Genomic DNA, 23752 nt, shown 5'->3' with positions numbered 1-23752 from the left:
CCTAATAGTTCCGAAAAGACCCTGACGGGATCCCGAACGGATCCCGACAACTATCTAGAAATGATGCCGAAAGGGCCCGCAAATGATCCCGTATTAGTCGAGAAAAAGTCCCGAAATGAACCCGACGGGATGCCGGACGAATCCCAAAAACCATCCAGAAATGATGCCGGAAGGGACACCAAATGATCCCGAAAAAGTCCCGCAATAATTCCGACGGGATCCTGAGCGGATACCGAAAACCATCCAGAAGTGATGCCGAAAAGGTCCTCAAATGATCACCTAATACCAAAATGACCCTGACGGCATCCCGGACAGATCACGAAATCCATCCAGAAATGATCTTGGGAGGGTCCCAAAATTATCCCGAAATAGTCTGGGAAAAGTCCAGAAATTACCCTGACGGATCCCGGACGAATCCTGAAAACCAATCTTAAATGATGCCGAAAAAGTTCCGAAATGACCCTGATGGGACCCGGAAAGGATCCCGAAAACTAACCAGAAATGATGCCGGAAAGGTCCTCAAATGATCTCGCAATAGTTCCGAAAAGACCCTGACGGGATCCCGAACGGATCCCGACAACTATCCAGAAGTGATACCGAAGGGCCCGCAAATGATCCCGTATTAGTGGAGAAATCGTCCCGAAATGACCCCGACGGGATGCCGGACGAATCCCAAAAACCATCCAGAAATGATGTCGGAAGGGACCCCAATGATCCCGAAAAAGTCCCGCAATTATTCCGACGGGAATCTGAACGGATACCGAAAACCATCCAGAAGTGATGCCGGAACGGTCCTCAAATGCTCACCTAATAGTCCCAAAATGACCCTGAGGGCATCCCGGACAAATCCCGAAATCCATCCAGAAATGATCTTGGGAAGGTCCCAAAATGATCCCGAAATAGTCTCGGAAAAGTCCAGAAATTACCCTGACGGGTTCCGGGACGAATCCTGAAAGCCATCCTTAAATGATCCCGAAAAAGCCCCGAAATGACCCTGACGGGATCCCGAAGGGATTCCAAAAACTATCCAGAAATGATGCCGGAAAGGTCCTCAAATGATCCCCTAATAGTTCCGAAGTGACCGTGACGGGATCCCGAACGGATCCCGACAACTATCCAGAAATTATGCCGAAAGGGTCCGCAAATGATCCCGTATTAGTCGATAAAAAGTCCCGAAATGACCCCGACGGGATCCCGGACGAATCCCAAAAACCATCCAGAAATGATGCCGGTAGGTATCCCAAATGATCCCGAAATAATCCCGAAACGACCTCGTCGGCATCCCGGACGGATACCCAAAATTATCCAGAAATGATGCCGGAAAGGTCCACAAATGATCCCCTAATAGTCCCGAAATTACCCTGATGGGATCCTGGACGGATCCCGAAAACCATCCAGAAATGATGCCGGAAGAGCCCTCAAATGATCCCGAAAAAGTCCCCAAATGACCCCGACGATATCCCGGACGGATCCCGAAAACCATCCAGAAATGATGCCGGAAGAGCCCCCAAATGATCCCGAAAAAGTCCCCAAATGACCCGACGAGATCCCGCACGGATCCCGAAAACCATCCAGAAATGATGCCGGAAGAGCCCCAAATGATCCCGAAAAAGTCCCCAAATGACCCCGACATACTCCAGAAAAGGTTCCGAAATGGCTCCGAGGGAATCAACGACGGATCGCGAAAACCATACAGAAATGATTCCGGAAGGATCCCAAAATGATCCCGAAATAGTCCGGAAATGACCCAGATGGGATCCCGCACAGATCCAGAAATGATCCCGGAAGGGTCCAAAAACTATCCCGGAAAAGTAACAAAAAATCCCGAAATGGCTCCTACGGCATCCCGGACGGATCCAGAAATTATTTCGGAAGGGTCCCCAAATGATCCCAAAATGGTCCCGAAATGACCCTGATGGATCCGGCAAACCATCTAGAAATTATGCCGGAAGGGTCCCCAAATGATCCCGAAATAAAACAGAAAAAGTCACGAAACGACCCCTAGAGGATCCCCAAATGATCCCGTATTAGCCCCGAAAAAGTCCCAAAATGACCCTGACGGGATCCCGAAAGGATTCCGAAAACAATACAGGAATGATGCCGGAAAGGTCCTCAAATGATCCCCTAATAGTCCCGAAATGACCGTGACGGGATCCCGACAACTATCCAGAAATGATGCCGAAAGGGTCCGCAAATGATCCCGTATTAGTTGAAAAAAAGTCCCGAAAGGACCACGACGGGATCCCGGACGAATCCCAAAAACCATCCAGAAATGATGCCGGTAGGTATCCCAAATTATCCCGAAATAGTCCCGAAATGACCTCGTCGGCATCCCGGACGGATCCCGAAAATTATCCAGAAATGATGCCGGAAAGGTTCCCAAATGATCCCCTAATAGCCCCGAAATTAACCTAATGGGATCCCCGACGGGATCCCGGACGGATCCCGAAAACTATACTGAAATGATCCCGGAAGGGTCCCAAAATGATCCCGAAATAGTCCCGAAAAAGTCCCGAAATTACCCCGGCGTAATCCCGGACCGATCCCGAAAACCATCCAGAAATGATCCCGGAGGGTCTCGATATGACCCTTACGGGATTACAAATAAGGTGAAGCTAATTATAAAACCATGTTAATAAGGCAGCAGGCGCATTGGAGCGAATAAAAAGTTACATAGAAACATACAGGTAAAGCTAATAAAAGCGTGCTAATAAAAACAATTGATGGAGGGCGGTTGGCGGGAGTAGAGGAGAGGACCACTGATTGTTCCTCCAAAATTGTCTAGATCTCGTTCTGTATGTACGAGATACCAAAAACTATTGATTTAGGAGAAAATTTATATTGAGTTATAACAATTTATAGATTTTACACCAGAGGGGGAGATAAAGGAAGGGGGCGGGCGGAGGGTGTCACTGCTTACTTTGTAAGCCCTCGACTTATTTGACCCCTTGAGTCTGTGATATTGGTGAAGGCCAGTATACGTAAAGTTATAATGTGTAAAAATTATTGAAAAATAATTTCTCGAAGGGGTCGTGGGACCCCCACCCCTCTTTCCATGTTCGAAAAAAATTTCGCTAGTATACTACTGTCTGTGTTCCAAATTTCATCAAAATCCGTGTAGCCATTCTGGCGTGATTCAGTCGCAAAGACGAAAAAATATAATAATTAAATTATAACTGTTCCTAGGGGGCGGGGACCACGCCCCTTTTCAAAAATATATAGTTAGTAGATCCTTCTAGACTATTGGCTATATGTGTGCAAAATTTCATCCAAATCGGTCCAGCCGTTCTTGCGTGATTGAGTCACAAAGACAAACGTCTGGACAAACATCCAAACATCCAAACATCCAAACATCTTCACATCCAAACTTTGCCATTTATAATATATATTAGATTAGATATTAGATATACAATTATTTGGCCTAGAGCTCGATTTGATTTAAAAAGTTATAAGGCCGTAAACAACAAAATTAATTGAAAAAAAATTTTCAAAAAAAAAATTTTTTTTATCAATTTTATTTATATAACAAAAAAATGTAAGAAAATGATTTTTAAGTATTCTTTTCTTTATATATTATGGTAATCTACGATTAAACTGACTCGCTTTAAAATGACTCGTTCTGCAATCATTCCCACTAATCCCGGAGTGGGCCGATTTCTTTTTATATTTTTTTTATTTAATTGAAAAAAAATTTTAAAAAATAAAATTTTTTTTTATCAATTTTATTTATATAACAAAAAAATGTAAGAAAATGATTTTTAAGTATTCTTTTCTAGTCATTTTAAAGCGAGTCATTTTAATCGTAGATTACCATAATATATAAAGAAAAGAATACTTAAAAATCATTTTCTTACATTTTTTCTTATATAAATAAAATTGATAAAAAAATTTTTTAATTTTGAAAATTTTTTTTTTCAATTAAATAAAAAAAATACAAAAAATCGGCCCACTCCGGGATTAGTGGGGATGATTCAAGTTTTTTATGAAAAAAAAATAAGCGAAATTCGAAAAATCTCCAAAAAATAAAAAATTTAAAAAAAAACACATTTAAAAACAAATTTAAAAAAAAAGATCCCAAACGGTCAATTTTTGAAAAAGCTATGGAATTTTGAAAACAAAAAAGGTGTTTCTTTAAAAATTCATAACTTTTTTTGAGTTGGATGAAAAAATTTTAAAAAATTCTGAAAAACGTCTTTCGTAAGCTAGAAAAAGAAGAAAAACTTTCAGCCAATTCTAAAGGGGTCGGGTTCAAAATTGGTCGAAATGGGATGGAATACCCCATATATATATGTATATATAATTTCGAATTCAATTGTTTCACGCCACTTTGTCTTCATAAAAAGATGTAATTGTGGGTAATGGCAATGTATCATTAACGGTTCCTGGGTAAAACAGCGCATGTCCACGATTACGCCATCACAAAAAATAACGGGGTTGTTCGGTCCACCGGCCGACTATGTATTATAAAAATTCCGCAATCTATCTTTAGATTGTAGGCAGAAAAGCTAATTGTATGCATATGTATGTATGCGAAAAGTTGGAAATATGGAAATTGGTTTCTTTTCTTTGGTTGCCGTTTACAAAAATCGCATGTATGTATATCGACACGTATATATATGTATGAATCGGAAAAAACTTAGAAACTATCACTTACGGCGAGTTGTACCTTTAAGCCTCCCGCGCTTAATTTTCTAGGCACACTACAACAAAAATTATTTACAGAAAACTGCATAAAACCTTATTTTCACGTAAACTTACATCTCGCCGTTTGGATGTGTCGCACAAAGGGCAAAAATTCCTGTTTTTTGCTTGCACGAATCTAAATAACCCGGGGCACCATGTACCGTCACTTCCTGCAACGCACAGGACTTTAATTAAATTTATAAATCTTCGAATATTCTGTCCGTAGATAGATATTCACATATATCCGCGTACATGCATACATATATATCTATACAGACACCTGTATGCACGCTTGCACATATGTGCATATCCATCCACAATCACTATATAAAAAAAATACTCTCACCCTTCTTTACCGCCTTCTGCACTAAAATACGCTTAACTCTATACAGACACCTGTATGCATGCTTGCACATATGTGCATATCCATCCACAATCACTATATAAAAAAACTACTCTCACCTTTCTTTACCGCCTTCTGCACTAAAATACGCTTAACCTCTTGCAGCGACTCGACTTGGGCACTTTGCCCATTTAAAAAACTAAGAATTCAACTTTTAAAAACTTTACAATTTTTCACACCACTTTTATTAAATAACTAGCGCGGGGCAGTCGTATGCCGTGACGATAACTATCTGGTACTATCAAAGAGGATAAATACAATAAGAGTCGTCACTCGTTATTTTGTGGCGAGTACCTCGCTGGAAATTGAAAAAATTGATGCCGAATGTTTTCTGAGAGGGACATTTTTAATTGGCTCGCATTTATCCATGCCGTGTAGGCCCCTTGTGCAACTGTGATTTTTGGAAAGAGAATTAAATAAATTAATTAAATACAGTCGAAAAATAAACACAAATACCCCACGAAAATGTATAGAAGACATTTATAACCATCTCGCCCAAAAAAAAAGTAGCGACTACCTCTCAGTATACATCGAGTAAATGCCAAAAAAATAACGAGTGACGGCTCTTATTGTATTTATCCTCTTTGGTACTATACCGTATGCTCGTTTCGTATGCCCTTTTAGCATTTTCCTTTTAACGTTAATCCTCTATCCTCCATTATCCGCTAATCGTTACGGGTTGCTACCTGGCAACTCTTTGTTGCTATACTCCACTTTATACCAACAATTTCTAAAAAGAATATCCGTCCGGCAACACTTCAAAAGCTCTACCTTCGTTTAGTTTACTACCCTACAAGACAGGTACCCGTTACCTAATCGATTACTTAATCGTTACCAATAACTTGGTCACCAATTATCGTCTTAGGCCCGTATTATGTATGTCACCGTGAATGTTTGCGTCGCATTCACTCACATTCACATTCACCTAGAATTCGTATTTTATAACTTCTTACGTATTCGCGTTTATCCTCTTACGTAGTCACTACGTATTCACTGAGACTGTCACACCCAATACATAGCCAGTATAGCCACTTATTACTTTTGTTATTTCGGAAAACTTTGCAGTGCAATTTTTTCGGAATAACTTCGTTTCAACGAGCTGGCAATATTGCAGCGAAATACCTGACAATTGTAAAAAAAGAAAACAGTGTAAATTGCAATAGTGATTGTCTGATTGTTAATGTTTTTGAAACCAGTTGCTTGTTTATTTTTCAATTGCGGTTGAATTTTGTATGATTCTTTATCTTTTTCCCAAGTACTGCTGGCAATGGATTTGAGGATTTTGTTGCGGCCTTCCACTACAGCTGCAATTTTGGTACCATGCGCCTTGAAGTTCACACTACTATGGCCGTATGGGCTGCGCTCAAGCTTCCGTAGGCATAGCCTCGTTGCAGTTGTTAACGCTACACTGTTTGTAACGTTGACCTGTTCTTTCTCATAATCAAAGAGTCATAATATAAAAGCTGACATTTTTTACGACAAACAAAATTTCTGGTAAAAGTCTAGAACAGGGGTCGACTGCTAAAACGCGTCCAAAAATATAGAGAGAGGTGTCAAAAGACGCGTATTGACCTCGACAACAACAATCCGAAGGTCCGTAGATATTTGCAGTTGAAGTTGGCAATTTTATGTGGTTGTTGTAATGGTGTGCACTGAAAAAAATTTTGTGTAAAAAGGGATTTTGGACGCATTTAATTTTTATCCCACCCCATTGGTGGATCGGCCAGAGTAATTTTTGATAAGCTCGGCCGAAGACCGCCAATGCAGAAAGGTATTCTGCGCAAAAATACTATGGATGCCACCCCCGGTTTCAGAGGGACCCGGGGTAATTTTTCAGTTTTTCGTTAATAAACTTTGAACGAGTTAATACTTTTATTTTCGTTTGACACCTCTCACGATATTTTTGGACGCGTATTAGCAGTCGACCCCTGTTCTGGACTTTTACCAGAAATTTTGTTTGTCGTAAAAAAATTCAATTTTATATTATGAGAAAGAACAGGTCAACGTTACAAACAGTGTAGTCGACCCCTGTTCTAGAGTATTACCAAATTTATAAAATTTTTTTTCAATATTTTGTGTTAGAATTTTATTTTAAACTTCCTTCAGTGTTCTTTCAAGTTGTATGTCGGGGTTGATTCTGGATAGGTAATTTAACCTGTTACAGTACCCAGATGGAAGTTTAGCTAGAGTGACGCGCATTTCTCTAGGGATAGTGAGTTATTCCTCTACTAGTTCTGGGAATTTTTCTTTGAGTACCGGATTTGTCGGGCAATTCCTGGCATAGAGGTCCGACGCTTGTTTGTGGATATCCACTGAGGATCTGTTTGTGCTTTTTTGCTTCATACGGGTCTGTTCTCAGGTGCCGTATTTTCTCATAATGTTTACGGAGATTACAGGTTAAGCCCCTGGGCGGTGTAGCCTCATCAATCAGATCTCTGTTGGGATGCCCAGATTTCTGGGTATTCAACAGAAACTGTTTGGATGTTGTAGCGATAAATCGTTATCGATTTTGATGGTCCTTCACCGGATATATATCAGGTATGTTTCGGTAACAAGCACCATTAAGGTACAAGCTCGACCACTCGGGAACGATTTAATATGACCGTATTGAACCTTCTAGGCCATACCACCAATACATTTTTCTGAAGGACTTTTATTAAAAAGGAATAACAGTTTGGGTCCCTGGCTGTAATTTTTATACGTTTCGCTTTTTTATTCATGTAAAATTTGACGAAATATGCATCCACATTGAACGAAGCTCTAAATATAACCTTTATCGGCTGTCTATGGAATATTTCAATAATTTTTCTCACGAAATGTTAAGATTCTTCAGTTTTTACTCAAAAATTATAAAAAAACGACAACAAAAAAGCGAAGTGAATGAAGCAAACGCGACCCAGAAGCAAGTGAATATTTTGATAGCAAAAATGAGTGTTCGTGACACTTTGCGTCACTATATAATACGAAAAAACGTAATACAATCACCTACAGTCACCTATAGTCACCGAAGTGAATGAATGTTCTTATATGATACGAATTTGGTTTCACTTGGGTGAAAGTGACTTTTCGCGTCGCTTTGCGTTATACATAATAACGCCGTTAATGACTTTTACATTGCTGTCGTGAAAAAGGTAACGCATGCGCTCTATCAAAATATTGTACGTTGTTACCTATTGTGTTTTCGACATTCCTTCTCGCTCGATGTTATTTACATTTTTAAGTTACTTCATTAGGTATGTTTTCGTTATCGCTAACCAAAACATATGCAACAACAACAACACGGGTAACTGGCCTATCGGTTACCCGTACCGGTTACCTTCTGTCAATTCGCTTTTTATATGAATGAAACGCGCCCCTTTTGTTTAAATAATATTTAATTATGAATAAATTATGTATACAATGGTTTTTACAAATAATTTCCTTAATTTTCTAGTGAACCTTACATATGTGCATATTTATATGTACAAACTACATATGTAAAGACATAAACTCATTCGTAGTCGTGCCCTTTCTGAAATCATTTTGAGTTTCGAAGCTCACACTGATGGTGCTCAATTTTTCCTGCGCGGGTGGTGTTGTTAGTATCAGTTTGCATAGATATGAGGGTTGTAGACATAATACCGGAATATACGCAGCCCCATTTCGTGCTATCAAAGTCGATTTGCAGGTGATGTTGAGCCTTTGAACTTGACCCTTTCCCATAATATGCGTGGTAGGGCCTTATATGTGATACTAAAAAGGCCGAGGGACAGTTTTCGCAGTTTTCTTGTAGTTTGAGCAAATGTACGTTCTTCTTACAGCCACAGCTAGAATATTGCTATGCCCACATCGTCAAATCGAATTACCTAGAATGAAAAAGAAACGAATATCAGTAAGGATAGATAATAAGTTTTTACTATAACCGGAAGTGCTTAATAAATACAAGATACTCAAGGGGATTTCAGATAACCAGAATCAGGACCTGTAAAGTAAATTCAAGTGAACCTCCACCATGTCAAGGCATCTTCCTGTAGCGGGGGTACCCGAAGATTATAACAAGGGATAATTGATAGATGTTGGGGTAATAGATAGTAAATTAGGCGTGCTACGAAAACAAAAACGAATAAATGCAGATGACTGTTTAATCCATTATGCGAAGTTCTTTGAATGGATGTGCAAATTGAAACGGGCAAAGTACTGCTAAAACTGCTTTCCCCGAGTAACCCGGGAACGAATTGATATGACTACGTCTATTCTTCTTTAGCAGCAGTGCCGAGCACCAATTCCCTTTTGGACAGGAAAGTAAACGTTTGGTTGTCGGCAAGTTTATCATATGCCAATATAGAACATACTCGTTTGCTGCATCTGAGCAGTACATCTAATTTTCCCAGATTTTCTGGGCTCAGCGAGGGTATCCTCCTGAATGGTGCATGTGTACCCTGCTGCCTTGCCTGTCCGCTCACCCAACAACACCAGGCACGACGGCTCCAGCGGGTTAGTGGGCTTAGAATATACCCGTGGTAGCTATGCCTGTCGTAAGAGGCGACTAAAATACCAAATTGATTTAACGGGGTTTTGTAGCGCAATCCTTTCAATGGGTTGCCAGCGCAATATATAGCCTCTCCAACCCAATTGTCAACGTCACCTACCCGTGGCGAATCCTGTTTATTTAACAGCCGAGGCTCTGGCAACCTCATGTTCCTTATGGATCTACATTTGAAGGCGCTTAGTTAGCTGACATCGCTTACTTAACCGGTAGATTCTAAAGTAAAAACCAAAACACAAAATATAGGTTAGGTTGAAGTGGCCGGTTCATGAGGATCTCACATAAACTGAATGAGTCCGTAGAAGTTTGTTTTAACGACCAAGCTGAAAACCCTATCAAGAACCAGGACCTATGTTATAAAAAAACTCCGTCCTCTTGACAAATACTAGAAGCTTCCTAGGACTTAAGCCACTTACTGCTTCTAGATCTGACAGCTTTATCACTCCTAATAGCTGGAGCCTTAGCCTGGCAAGCGCAGGGCACGATATTTCTCAGGGGGCCCGGTATTTCTCGGAGGGCCCGCGATTTAGAGGTACTAAGACATTTTTTTTAATTCAGGAGAGTCTTTAGTTGTTCCATGTGGAAATTTTAAGCCGAATTTCAAAAGCAACGAATATTGATAATGATTTTTTACCTGGTCCCTCGAACAGTGAGAAGACAATAAAAACATCAAACAAAAATATATGTTTACATGAATCCGAAATCGTAAAGTTTTCGTGGTAACACTGATGAAGGTTCATCTTCAAAAAGCCTTCCAACAATACCACCAACTCTGTATCAAAGTCTAGATTATTTAAACGGTTTCGATATCGGTACCGTGAATAATGAGTTTTTGCGATCTGAAGAAGTCAACGAAATAATTCGTCGAGGTCATCAAAAGTGCCCTGTTACTTTTCCACGTGATTGTCATGACGAGGCATTTCCTACCTCGTTGTTAAACAGAATCTTGCCAAATGGAGAGAAAGTGGGGCGTCACTGGTTGGTGTGGAGTGCCAGTATTGCCTACCATGTCGTCTGTTAAGCACCAATACTTTAAATCGACCTAAAATTTGTTGTCCTGGCGAATATTCGAAATTCCAGGTATGGAAGAAGCTAATCACACGAAAATACTGAAGATCACATTAAATGTTATATTCAATGGCGATCTTTACAAAACCTAATTCGAAAGGAGGCTACAATCGATACACTTACCAATGAACAGCTAATCACTGAAATTCAAAAGTGGAAAGAAATTTTATATAGAATTTTGGACACTATTTTTTTTTTCAAGAAGCGAAAGGATGGGCATTTTTTGGGCATCTAAGATCTCATAAGCCATTATGATCCGATACTTAGAGATCATTTGGGGAAAGTTAGGATTTCACAATAGCAGCACAAACGTTTACAAGTTCACTATCTTTCCCCAGACATTCAGAACGAGTTTATAGAAATTTGTGCAAAGCATGTGAGGGAAACTATATTAGATCAAGGCAAGAAAGCTAAGTATTTTGCTACTATCGTTGATGCTATGCTTGATGCTAGTCACGTTGACTACGTTCATTTTGCGCTCACTCCATTTCAATTCGAAAGCAACAAATTTACAATTCCAGAACAGATTTTGGCTTTCGTGAATTGTAACCAAAAAACTGCTCAGAAAATCGCTGATCTAATTTGCCATAAAGATTGAAGATTGTCGTGCACAAGGGTACGATGACGGCGCCAATATGAAAGGAGCTTACAACGGAGCACTACGTCACATTCTCGACAAAAACTCCAATGCTGATTACTCGCCTTGTGCAACTCGCAGCTATGATAGCGTTTTCTTTTCTGGATAAAGTGTTACGCAAGCGTTGTTGTTCTATTCTAAAAAACAGGCAACGCCTTTACGGGGTATTTCGTTCTTTTGTGAAAATTCTTGCCTGTTCGCAACGCAAAAGCGTTACACTTTTACCCTGTATAAAATGGCGGTATGGCAGTGCAACTTTGTGAAACTCTCAATTCGCTCTTAAGTTCCACATATACTCTGTTAATATGAGTGAATTTGGTGAGTTGAAATGTTCTTTGTAGGCACTATAAATGTTGACCATTTTCTGGGGTAGGAGTAACTCTATTGTTGTTGTTGTTGTTGTAGCGATAAGGTTGTTCCCCGAAGGCTTTGAGGAGTATTATCGATGTGATGGTCCTTTGCCGGATACAGATCCGGTACGCTCCGGTACGACAGCACCATTACGGTGCTAGCCCGACCATCTTGGGAACGATTTATGTGACCACATTAAACCTTCAGGCCATCCCCTCCCTCCCCATCCCAAGTTCCATGACGAGCTTGGGGTCGCCAGAGCCTCGTCTGTTAGTGAAACAGGATTCGCCGCGGATAGGTGAGGTTTACAATTAGGTTTGGGGAAGCTATATATTGCGCTGGCAACCTGCAGGGTTGCGCTACACAGCCCTTGGAATCTGATATTTTAGTCCCCTCTTACGCATACGACAGGCATACCTACCGCGGGTATATTCTGACCCCCCAACCCGATGGGGTAGAGTATTACCATTTACTTAGGCAACAATTTATTTCAGAAAAGAAAACGCTATCAATTTATGTGGTGTTGATGCTGCAGAATGTTGTACGGCTGCAATTATTTTCTTCGGCAGCACTCCACAACGATGTGACATCCTCAAAAAAAATGTACCTAGCTCTCTTCATAGTCTTTCAGCCAAAAGCCAAATTTGACTGCGCAAGCATATATAGAATTTTGGACACTATTTTTTTTTTTCAAGAAGCGAAAGGATGGGCATTTTTTGGGCATCTAAGATCTCATAAGCCATTATGATCCGATACTTAGAGATCATTTGGGGAAAGTTAGGATTTCACAATAGCAGCACAAACGTTTACAAGTTCACTATCTTTCCCCAGACATTCAGAACGAGTTTATAGAAATTTGTGCAAAGCATGTGAGGGAAACTATATTAGATCAAGGCAAGAAAGCTAAGTATTTTGCTACTATCGTTGATGCTATGCTTGATGCTAGTCACGTTGACTACGTTCATTTTGCGCTCACTCCATTTCAATTCGAAAGCAACAAATTTACAATTCCAGAACAGATTTTGGCTTTCGTGAATTGTAACCAAAAAACTGCTCAGAAAATCGTTGATCTAATTTGCCATAAAGATTGAAGATTGTCGTGCACAAGGGTACGATGACGGCGCCAATATGAAAGGAGCTTACAACGGAGCACTACGTCACATTCTCGACAAAAACTCGAATGCTGATTACTCGCCTTGTGCAACTCGCAGCTATGATAGCGTTTTCTTTTCTGGATAAAGTGTTACGCAAGCGTTGTTGTTCTATTCTAAAAAACAGGCAACGCCTTTACGGGGTATCTCGTTCTTTTGTGAAAATTCTTGCCTGCTCGCAACGCAAAAGCGTTACACTTTTACCCTGTATAAAATGGCGGTATGGCAGTGCAACTTTGTGAAACTCTCAATTCGCTCTTAAGTTCCACATATACTCTGTTAATATGAGTGAATTTGGTGAGTTGAAATGTTCTTTGTAGGCACTATAAATGTTGACCATTTTCTGGGGTAGGAGTAACTCTATTGTTGTTGTTGTTGTTGTTGTTGTAGCGATAAGGTTGTTCCCCGAAGGCTTTGAGGAGTATTATCGATGTGATGGTCCTTTGCCGGATACAGATCCGGTACGCTCCGGTACGACAGCACCATTACGGTGCTAGCCCGACCATCTCGGGAACGATTTATGTGACCACATTAAACCTTCAGGCCATCCCCTCCCTCCCCATCCCAAGTTCCATGACGAGCTTGGGGTCGCCAGAGCCTCGTCTGTTAGTGAAACAGGATTCGCCGCGGATAGGTGAGGTTTACAATTAGGTTTGGGGAAGCTATATATTGCGCTGGCAACCTGCAGGGTTGCGCTACACAGCCCTTGGAATCTGATATTTTAGTCCCCTCTTACGCATACGACAGGCATACCTACCGCGGGTATATTCTGACCCCCTAACCCGATGGGGTAGAGTATTACCATTTACTTAGGCAACAATTTATTTCAGAAAAGAAAACGCTATCAATTTATGTGGTGTTGATGCTGCAGAATGTTGTACGGCTGCAATTATTTTCTTCGGCAGCACTCCACAACGATGTGACATCCTCAAAAAAAATGTACCTAGCTCTCTTCATAGTCTTTCAGCCAAAAGCCAAATTTGACTGCGCAAGCATACGGCGATGTTACCGGCATTCTCAAGTACATCAACAAGTTCGAATGTATCTTGCTGTCCTCAATTTGGTTCAAAACCCTACCATTAATGAAAGAAGCGTGGTCCTCCAAGCGAGAGACGCCACCACAGATGTTGAGGTCCGACATCTAGATGCCTTATTAGCTGATTTGAAGTTGATCAGGAACCAATGGGAAACAATTTTAAACGAATGCAAAACAGTTGCTATTCAATTTAACATCTCCCAAAGTTTCCGGACATTCGAAAGAGAAAACCCAAAAGGCGTTCTGAAGATAATTTAAATGAGTTGATTACAGATGATTCAGAGTCTGATTTCAAAAACAATACATTCTTGGTGATCGTTGATTCGGTAATCACTGGCATTACTGAACGATTTGCAGCTATGAGAAATTTGAACGAAAAGTTTTCCTTTTTGTGGCAATTTAAGACATGGATGAAACTACGGTTCGGGCGAGCGCAGCAAAATTTGTCGAAATATACAAGTCGGATATTTCTCAAAGCTTAGAATGTGAAATAGTTCACTTGAAACAAATTTACGAAGCAAATTTTGATAAAGGTCTGTCACCATTGGAATTGCTAAATGCCGTCTATTTTCAAAATATGTATACAATTTTCCCCCAACTTTTGTATTGGTTTACGTACCTTTTGCACTTTACCTGTCACAGTATCTAGTGCAGAACGTTCCTTCAGCGTCCTTTCAAGAATGAAAGACTTTCATAGATCGTGTTCATCTAAAGAGCGAGTTTTAGGACTTGCCACGCTTTGTGTTGCATCCGTTTTGGCAAGACAGTTAAATTTTGATATTATTATAAAAAATGTTGCAGCGAAAAATGCAAGTAAAGCCACTCTTTGATATCCAAACATTCTATATTGAATAATTAAAATTTATAATCATCATTAAATTTATCAGAAATGTATGAAAATGTTACCAAATAACTAGAAAAGATTATTTGAAATAATATCCCAGCCAGCATTTTTTGAAAATTTTGATCAAAAAATATTCAAATATCATACCCCCAGATGATTAAAAACGTTCAAATTTAAAAGCATTTTCTGTTCGAAAATTAACGTATCGTCGGGAGAAAAATGTACCATAAATGTGATTATTCTTGAATAATCATTTATGATTCATATTTCGAAACGCTTTTTGTTCATATCTGATATCATTGTAAAATTGGGCTTTAATTGTTTTAGAGTAATATTTGAATGCTTTTCACTGTCATTTTCTGATCATATTCGTGAACATATTTCAATCATTTTGGTTGAGATTTTTGAATCATTTTTCAATGCGATTATCATGCATTTATTCTTCATATCTCATACAAAATAAGATACTACATGCTAATCTTATTTCATCACGGGAAGAAAGCATGCGGAAGTGAGCATCAGCTGTGATTGTCAACATCTTAAAATACGATATGGTACGGGATGTTGAAGCCATATCCAGGTACATATGTCAAGAGAGTTTCACTTACCTGGGGTTCAAATAGTTCACAACTTTTGTATTGTCCAACTATTTATGTATTTTCTGGGAAACCGAAGGTGGAGAAATGGTTGGGGAAACCTTCGGGCAAGATCAGCATTTGCATTACATTGTCTTGAAGAATGTCTTAATAATAAAAATTTTATATACATATTTTTTCTGAACTTCATGAATCATGATTGCAAAAATGTGTGTATGTGAAAAAATAAGATTTTCAATGAAAAGTAAAATTTTAACAAGTATAAAATTCATTATTCAGTCAACAAAGATTGTCAGAAAAGATTCAGAAAGCTGAATGAAAAGTGATTAAAATTTTTGATCACCTAAACTAATCATATTTTATTCAAATATGATTCCAAAATGTGATTGAAAAACTATATTCAGTTTTTGATCAACAAAAGTATTCATATTTGATTATTTCTTTTGTTCAGTTGTATGATAACTCATTATTTAGTCAGAAAGGGTAATCAAATTGTATTGAAATGTAGGGAAATTCAAAATTTAATCACCTAAATGCTGAGTGGGATGTGGCTGTAAAAAGAGAATTTTATTTCTACGTTACAATAAAATAAAACAAATAGTAAATATTCTGTGTTAATTTTATTGTCAGCTCTTAGCCAAAAATCATTTAGTTGATGTGGCAAACATTTTTTTTGATGTAATCCATCAATAATGATTTATGAATGAAACGTCATTAATTCACGTTAATCAAATGTATTAGTGGATTTTTTATAGGGGGCCCGTAAATTTTTTTAGTCCCGGGCCCGGATTTTCTCTCTACGGCCTTAGTTCGAAGACGCCAGAGGGGATTGAAGCCAGAGTCTCCGGACCCAGAGCCAAAATATCAGTACCTCTAAAAGCACATACGAGCAGCTTTCAAGCGGAAGTATTCGCCATATGTTGGTGCTCTAAGCTGAACCTTCAGCGCTGATACTCCAATGAAACAATTGCCATACTCAGTCAGACCCCACTAAAGACAATTGTGGCGTTCGAAATAAAGTCAGCACTGGTCCTTGGGTGCACAACGTAGTACTGTTGCACTGGGTCCCAGGCCACAGGGGAGTACAGGGTAATGAGCAGGCGGACTCTAGTGTTTAGTTTGTTGCGGCCCTCCCACAAATTATCATCCTCCCAGCAGATCCATGCAGCGGGTCTGCGCCATACTCTCCTCCTCCGGGAAGGTATCGAACCCAATCCGTGTCCTTCTCCTGACCCCGGTCATGAGAAATGGTTTTGCTGCGTTTGCCGGAAAATAATCTTTTTAGGACGGTCATACTCTTGTCAGTGTGTCACGTGCAAGGGATGGTTGCATCGGACAGGTTGCTCTGGGCTTGATCCCAAAACCCGAAGTAATCGTAACTTTTACAAAACTTTTGTGGCTTCTTGTTGTTCACGCCTTCATTACATTATGAGAAAATACGGCACCTGAGAACACAGCCGTATGAAGCTGAAAAACACAAGCAGGTCCTGAGAGAACTCCACAAACAGGCGTCGGACCTCTATGCCAGGAATTGCCCGGTAAATCCTGTACTCAAAGAAAAAAACTAGCAGAGTAGGAACGCACTCTCTCTAAGGAAACGGGAGTCACTCTATCTGGATACTGTAACAGGTTAAACTCTTACCTATCCAGAATCAACCCCGACATACAAAACATATGTCCTGCTTATAATGTGTCCCCACATGACACCAACCATCTCTTTAGCTGTATTGTGGAATCAACGCCTCTAACACTCCTCTTATTATGGTCCACCCCTGTTGAAACTTTCTGTTTCCTTGGACTCCCGTTAGAGGACATTGATGAAAATTTGTGATCTGTCGCACCTATTGGATGGGGCGAAGCACTGCTACAACAAGAGCAGGCGGACAATCCGGAAAGAGAGGCAGGAACTGCATGACCCATCGATCCCGAGCCGTTCCTGTCAGTTGGCCACAGGGGCATTTATTAGGAGAAGGGGGGAAAAGAAAGAGGAACACTGGAGCAATACGCCAGGTTTGAGACAATCTAAGTTACTGTTAGGAAGTTATAGCACAAGTCGCTACAGGGCAATAATAGACCTATCAAAAGATAACCGAAGAATCCCAAGAGCTTTCTTACAGAGCTTTATAGACTGAGCAGCCGTATGCAGAAAGTGGGCATACTATCGAATAACACATGCCGATTTGGTGATCGATCAGCAGACGGCGGACCATATCCTCCAAGAATACGAAGCAATCTCAAAACGTAGGGCTAAGTTTATGGGCTCACCATGGCCAGTGCATTCCCACATTTAATACATTGAGGTACTAACCCAACCATCGCCGGACCTATTGATATGACTACATTGAACCTTCTAGGGATTGAATATTAATAATGACCGCAATGCGAGTCTGTTAAAATTTACCATTCTCCATGGAATGCTACATATATGTATAACTTCCCACGTTTTGAATCAGTAATGAAAAGAGCAAAATTTACTAAAATTTTAACTGGTTGTGGGTAAGGTGTTGATCTCCTCTCTTAACGCAATGTAGTGGCAACGGCGACGCAGGGAAAATAATAAAAATCCTATAAATCTACTGATCATAATTAATTAATCCCTCCCTTTCTATGCAGTTGTATGCATACATACATATGGGATTTGTTCTCCAAACGCTATTTAAAGAAATCAATTGGTATTTACATGAACTTCGAACTCTTTGGTATTTGCCTTCTTCAGTTGATTATCAACAAAAGCATGACAAATTATCACTAACAAATTCATGCATGTTGTTTATATATTTAATATGGTAGGCAATTTACTAACCCTTTCTGGTGCGATGATCCTGGACAATCGGGCCTGACTAGACGAGATTTATTTTGCTTTAACAAAGTGTGCTTAACGCGAACCATATCATGTTAGGGCACAATTTCGATTATGCAACCAATCAAAGAAATTTCGTGCTTATAATACTGCTATGATAGCAGCAGCAGCTCCCGGTGGCGGCACATAAACAACAGTTGCATGCGGATCAGTTGCATTTTTTGCTTCGGCTACCTATTCAATTTTAATTCACATTACATTATCTACTATTGCAATTTTTAATCAATACAAATCAATATAAATTACCGAAGCAAATACTGGCAAACCAAGATGCGTAGTTCCACCCTTTTTTGGGAAAATACATCCAACCAATTTTGTACCGTATTCCAAAGCATGTTGGTTGTGGAAAGTACCTTGTTTACCGGTAAATCCTTGGCAAATGACACGTGAATCTGCATTTAATTGTAGGTTTCTTGTTGTTTTGGCATATCCTGAGCTGAATCGCACCCCGGCAGAGATGATATATATTAGAATAATATAACATTTTTTTTATTATTTAAAAATACACATACGTATGAATGAAAAGCAGAGAGTGAATAATGTTGCTTTGGTTGTAGCGATAAGGACACTCCCCGAGAGCGATTTAGTATGACCACCTGAAACCTTCTAGGCCATCCCGTCGATTCTATACAACTTTCAGATTCTAAAAACGGATCTCGACACGAGTTTTTTGATACCACCTTTGTTTAGGTTGTGCACTGTCTTGAAAACGTTACCTTTTTTGGTTTTGGAAATCGAATCTTCCAAGTCCAATTGGTGGCAAGAGGACTTGGCTGCCTCTAGTTAATGCGCCAGGTTAATTTAGAAGTGCCTAAACAGCTAACACACGTCACACCTAAAAGCTCGTAGCACAAGCACTTTTTTAGTTTTTTAGTTTAATTACCACAATTATAGTTTTTCATCGTTTTAAAATGTTTTTTTTTTTTGGGTTTTGTTTAATGGCACGGACGTTTATCCATAAAGCCAGGTTAAATCTCAGTTGGTTATTTCTTATGATTGTTGTAAAACAAGTTTATGTGTAATGTTGGCTTCACTAATACACAATGGTAATACCAATTCGGCCAGAACCATGTGTAGCAGCTTGCTATTAGTATTTGACTATCCGTAATTTGTAAAATGGTATTTAGATGGCACCACGCCAGGTTATATTCAAAGTCTTCGTATTTAGTGTTATATATTTTAATTTTTATTTTTTTTTTTGAGATGTAATTTCAAAGAGGCCAGAACCACGTGTAGCAGCTTGCAAATGGATGTCAATTATTGTAATTGTTCTCAAATTCTATTAAGATTGGCATTTCGATGGCACCACGCCAGGTTATATTCAATTTGTCAATTAATTAATTAATGATCACAGAAAGTGATTTTAAAATTTTTGCAATCAAAATTGCAATTTAATGTTCATAGATATGCACAGTATTGCATAGCTTTTAAAACGAGCTGCTTATTCAGCATAAAATTGTAATCCGTAATTTGTTCCGTTATAATTCCTTAATTTCCAGTATATGGCCTGTTGCCATGTGCTAAACATTTTCCCGTTACGACAGTTATACGTAAATCGAGTTGGTATTATGTGGCCCACGCCAGGTTATCAATTAATTATTTAGTGATTCCACTTATATTTGTTGAAAAAGTTGATTTTGATACGAAACACGCTCCACTCACGCACAAAGCTGTGAAATTCCTTGCGATCTGGATTTGTACTCAACCACATGTTATTAAGCCCAATTTTCCATATGGTTGAGCTGCAAGGAATTTCAGCGAACCGTTCACTACGAGATTGAAAACGCGAATGTTTTAAAATGTTTGCCAGAATAATTAATAAATTGTCGTATTAAGATGACGCTGTCATTTCGATGACAGCAAGAAACGTCGATGTGTTAGTGGAGAGCGAAAAAAGCTTTGAATGTGTGGGTGAACTAGTTACCACCTTTTGTAGGGTAGTTGCTATGTGTGGACCATTGTTTTAACATTCACAACGAGTAATAACACGACCATAACAAACCACAACCAAAACAGAAAAAGAAAACAAAAAAATGCAAATTTGTATTAATTTGGCCAAAACAATGCAAAATTTGTTCCCTGTTTTTTTCTTTATATTAAGGAAAGAAGCAAGTGCGACGTGACTGTTTTATGATGTTATGATCCACATAAGAGTATTATTTACGCGTGTGGCTAATAGCGTTTACTTTTCTGAAATAAATTGTTGCCTAAGTAAATGGTAAAGCCTTAATAGTGTTACTCCTATCCCAGAAAACTGTCAACATTTATATTGCATACAAAGAACATTTCATCTCACCATATCACTCATATCACAAAGCAAACAAGAAGATTGCGCATTGCGCATGTAAACATTGGATCATATCTTTTTTATGGGCAATTCTTACGTCATTTTCCTTTATCTCTTGTTTTTTTTCCGCTCTTTCATTCGCTCAAACAGTCAGCTGTGACGTAAATGCGCCGAACGAAGAAATTTTGAACTTGTGAATGCGCAATCTAGGAAAGTGATTTGTGCACTCATATTTGCCGTCTTTCAGTGAGTTTTACAGCTCCGGCTCACGCTCAATTCTCACGGGAATGCTCTGGATCATTGAGAGACTTGAGAAGCAGGGGGTCAATTCTCTAACTATGAAAAACTGAAAAATGTACACTCATTGAAAACTCATTTGCACACACAATTTACACTTTAAATTTTCGTGCGATTCTGTAAATTATTGTGCATATTGTTTTGCTGAATGAGCGCTGAATGTAAAAGTCGTATGTCAGTGAGAAAATATTCATCAAACGCCATGAAAACAAAAATTCTATTCTGCAACAGTGCATATGAGTTTTGAATGTCATAAAAGTGTACACCGGCTGCCAAGAAAACTCACGAAGTTTTTATCAGTGAGTTTTTTTGTTCACAGTTTTGCTTTACAGAATCAGAATTTCAAAGTTTACACAATTTCTTGTGTACACTGTAACGTGCACGTACCAGTGCATCCACCCTTTTGTCGCCGTCAACATGGAATGCCCCAGCTAGCTCCGGACATAAGGCGTGGTTCTCAACCCTAATCCACGTTGACAGGGGACGGATGTTACAATCGTCCTCGTTCATCTACCTACATCCACCGGAAGCCCGCCCATCCTTGGACCGCTCGATTTCTTTGCCACTTCAGCGAGTCCCCTTTCTTACCTTGACTCCGAATGATTCCACAGTACCTACCCTTTCGTCATCCTTCACTCCCCTCCCAATCAAATTTAGCCAACCATATTAATAGAGCTTTAGCTCAACTCAACATATATATTTTTTTTCTTTTAACCACAGTAAAAAGGACAGAATTTCAAAAAACCGGAAATGCCACTAAGGCTAATATAATATATATTGATTTCTTTTTTTGTAAATAATAAAAAGTTACGTAAATAAGTAAAACACATATATATAATATACAATTGTTCCCTATTAGTTATTGGACTTTCTGCCACACAAAGGACCAAACCTCTATATTGCTCAGTCGAAGAAGTAATGTGATTGATTTCCTTACACCCAGAATCCTACGACCTAACTAACAGAGCTCTATTTGGCAATAATAGGTATTTCTTGGGAGCCAGGCCTCTGTGGCCTCAAAAAAAAACGGAGGTAAAACTTTAAGTTTTTGGGTTTGGTGTATTCATGTGACCGCAGCCATAAACTGTACATCAAGATCAATTTTACGACAGAAAAAGAAACAAATAAAACTTATATAAAGATCAAACAAAAATTTGTCTTTGATTTAGGACTGGTTGCTCGCAGTCGAGTTGGAAAAAGCCCTTTTCAAAATGTCTCGGTTTTGTAGCCACTGTAATTTTTTGGCATGGATGTGGACTTTGTTCTAATTTGTGCTGGTAAATTTTTAAAAATTTCCCTGGCGCGCGGCGCCGTACGTTCCTAGGTTATTTGGTTCCCACTAACAGAAAAAAGGTATAATTTAATGCGAGGTTATTATGGTACCTTCACACTGATTTGGTGTTCACGCACCTCGCACTGTACCTATAGGCACATAAGCACCATGAAGGCTCTTAACACAAATGGATTGTTCAGAAGATTAATATCACCGGCGTGATATTTAAATGGCAAAAAAAAAACTAATTATGAGACAATTAAAAGAAATTTGATTGTGGACAGCCACTGGAGGAAATCTGTACCCCCATACGCTTTATGCTGGGCCAGATTTCTCCTTGGAGTTTGTGACCGAAGTCGAAAGGCGAGGTTGCGTGAACCTCAAAAAGGCGCAGAAAAACTAACACTTCATATATAAAAAAAAAAAACATGGCATATGGAAAACTTACCGGACAAAATCTTCTGCACGTACAGAGTTAAGTTATCCGTAATATCGATGGATGTCACGTGTCTCGTCCTCTTCCTCAGGAATTCGTCGTGACCCTTAACCAGGGTGTTGAGCACGGCGACCAGCCACAATATCACTTTAGGGGCCTTCAGCACCCAGCATCCGCAAATAATTTTTAAATTTAGGTACACTATTTTAAATTTTTCGTGTAGCGTACTGTCCTTTGTGGACTTCGCGCACAGGGAACTTCACTTTAAGAAAACACACAATGTTTGGCGCGCATCACACCGCACTGCTTCAACTCTAATACAGTTTTTCCTCATTGCCTGCCAATACCTCCTATATATAGACAAAATCCGCCACCGATACAGTTTATTTTGCTGTTTCCCTATTTCCATCATGGCCGACCATTTATTGCTATGTCTAACCTATATCTGTCCCCTTTTTTCTTCAGACCATTTCAACCCACAGTACTTTTACTCAACATCTGGCAACCCGTCCATCTGAAAGCTCTTGAAATATCCCAACACAAGGAAATTTTAATCACTTCATTTTGACGTTTCTCCTGTTTATTTATAAATATTCCGTCGTGGATGATAAAAAAAATTAAATTTTCGTGCATATTTTTCACGAGTTATTGTTGTAACCGACCATATATGGCAGCTCTTCCCAAAATCAACTTCCCTGGATGGTTTGGCGATCCCCCGCGCAACACTTAATCGGCGCCAACTCAACTTGACAACCTGGTCTGTTTGGTATAACGCTGCCATTGATTGGGGAACCAGCCCTGTCGAGAAGTATTCATGTTTGGTTTGCGGCATAAAAAAAAGGTAATTATTCTTGTCTTATGATTCGTTTATGTTATATATATAAGAAAACTGACCGTGCTGTTGTTGCGACGGGTGTACACGCTAGATACACCAAAGTACATTGGGATCAGCAGCGCTGCAACCATATGTTTCCATACATCCTCATGCGCAACGCCAGCATTATCGGCACTATACGTTTTAAATAGTACGCTTGTAACTTTAGCTAACCCTACGATTAGCTATTTTCTATCGAATCCTGTAATGAGTGACACAACTATTGTATGTATTTCATCTTCGCTATCTTTTCAGGCTTATACCTATGCGACCCGATTTGTTCACACCTGAAGTACAAAAGACTTTGACTGGCGACATGGCCAGTTCGTCTACAGTTCTGGCCTTGAAGCGCAATGGGCGATGTGTCGAGGAGTGTCGAGCTTACGGGAAGTAGCTTAGAAACTTGAATCTGAGATTTTTTTTACTTTATG

General features: G+C 39.4%; 1 protein-coding gene and 1 long non-coding RNA gene across 3 annotated transcripts in view; both read right to left on the bottom strand.

The window, feature by feature from the left end:
* Positions 1 to 5323, bottom strand: part of Nadsyn (NAD synthetase) — a 1223365-nt gene extending 1218042 nt beyond the window's left edge. For both annotated transcript variants that reach the window (XM_067782501.1, XM_067782503.1), the window contains exon 1: positions 5146 to 5323. The gene's annotated coding sequence lies outside the window, so the exon portion shown is untranslated. The remainder of the gene's footprint in view (positions 1 to 5145) is intronic.
* Positions 5324 to 8454: 3131 nt separating this feature from the next.
* Positions 8455 to 19981, bottom strand: LOC137250142 (uncharacterized). Its single transcript, XR_010952779.1, has 5 exons — positions 18667 to 19981; positions 18401 to 18590; positions 18098 to 18328; positions 14474 to 14696; positions 8455 to 8931 (listed from the first exon to the last, which is right to left on the bottom strand). It is a non-coding gene; the product is annotated as an uncharacterized lncRNA (long non-coding RNA).
* Between the last annotated feature and the right edge of the window lie 3771 nt (positions 19982 to 23752).

The sequence above is a fragment of the Eurosta solidaginis genome, chromosome 4, assembly GCF_040869045.1.
Source record: "Eurosta solidaginis isolate ZX-2024a chromosome 4, ASM4086904v1, whole genome shotgun sequence".
Taxonomy (NCBI): Eukaryota; Metazoa; Arthropoda; class Insecta; order Diptera; family Tephritidae; genus Eurosta; species Eurosta solidaginis.
This window is presented reverse-complemented; position numbering and strand designations above follow the sequence as displayed.